This window comes from Gavialis gangeticus, unplaced genomic scaffold (genome assembly GCF_001723915.1).
Source record: "Gavialis gangeticus isolate Ggan-Ray unplaced genomic scaffold, GavGan_comp1, whole genome shotgun sequence".
NCBI classification, from domain to species: Eukaryota; Metazoa; Chordata; order Crocodylia; family Gavialidae; genus Gavialis; species Gavialis gangeticus.
Window position 1 is genome coordinate 10,804,743 of NW_017729012.1, and position 1,020 is coordinate 10,805,762.

Here is a 1,020-nt window from a genome sequence, read left to right on the forward strand (position 1 = left end):
GTCGTGGCGCGGCGCTGTTCTGGAGACGGCCACATGGCCGGAGCGACGCGGCCCGCTCCGGGGAGGCACCGCTCGAAGCCAGCCAGATGGCAGGAGGCCGGGGCGAGCCTGCGGTGGCCGCGGCAGCAGGGCCAGAGCCGGGGCCCGGAGCATAGCGTGCGGGGAAGCTGGCGCTTGCCAGGGTGGGAGCCGCGAACTCTGGGCCTGCCTCGCTCAGCTCCTGAGTGCAGGAAAATTACAGCTTTCCAAATAGACGCATATTAGCCGGGGCCGTGGGAGGCTGCAATTAAACTTGCCGAGGGAACAGGCACGCGTTGCAGCTTCCCCTTCGGCTCAGAAATGGCAGGCTAGAAGGGCGGGCCCGCGTAGGAGTCGCCGCCAGGGCTGCGCGCCCAGGCCGGGCCCCCTCCCCTCCCCGCCTTGCGCGCCGACTGCAGGGGCTTGCCTGGATGCTCGCGGAGCTCAGGCTCGGCCTGCAGCCCCGGCTGGGTGTGCCGTGGGGGGGCTGCGTCCAGGCAGGGGGCCGTGGCTGCATGCACGCAGAGCCGCTGGTGCTGGAAACCCTCAGGGAGCAGCGGCCGGAGGGAGATGGTGGCCGCCCGGCTGCTGGGCACAGAGGAAGCCCCAGCTCCTTCCCTGCCGCAGCCTGCTCGGGGGCTCGGGCTGGCCAGCAAGGCCCTGCGTTGCCTACAGGCACCTCGCCTGCCCTCTGCCACCTGGGCACGCTCTGCCGTCGCCCGGCTGCACGCCGAGCTCCTTGCGGACAGTGCACAGCTCCTAGCAGCCGGGAGGCTTGGCTCCCGCCCGTCTTCCTGGCTGCCAAGGCCCTGGCAGGGATGCGGGAGCTGATCTCTCCTGCGGGAGCTGCTGCTCCTGTGCTGTCCTGGCTGGTCGGTGGGCCCCGGGCCACCGTGGGCCCATGCGGGCTGCACGAGGGCGAGGCGCCTGGCAGGCGCACGCCGTGACAGAGAGAAGCCCTGGGTGGCTGGTTACATAAACCGCCATATGTTGCAGGCGGTA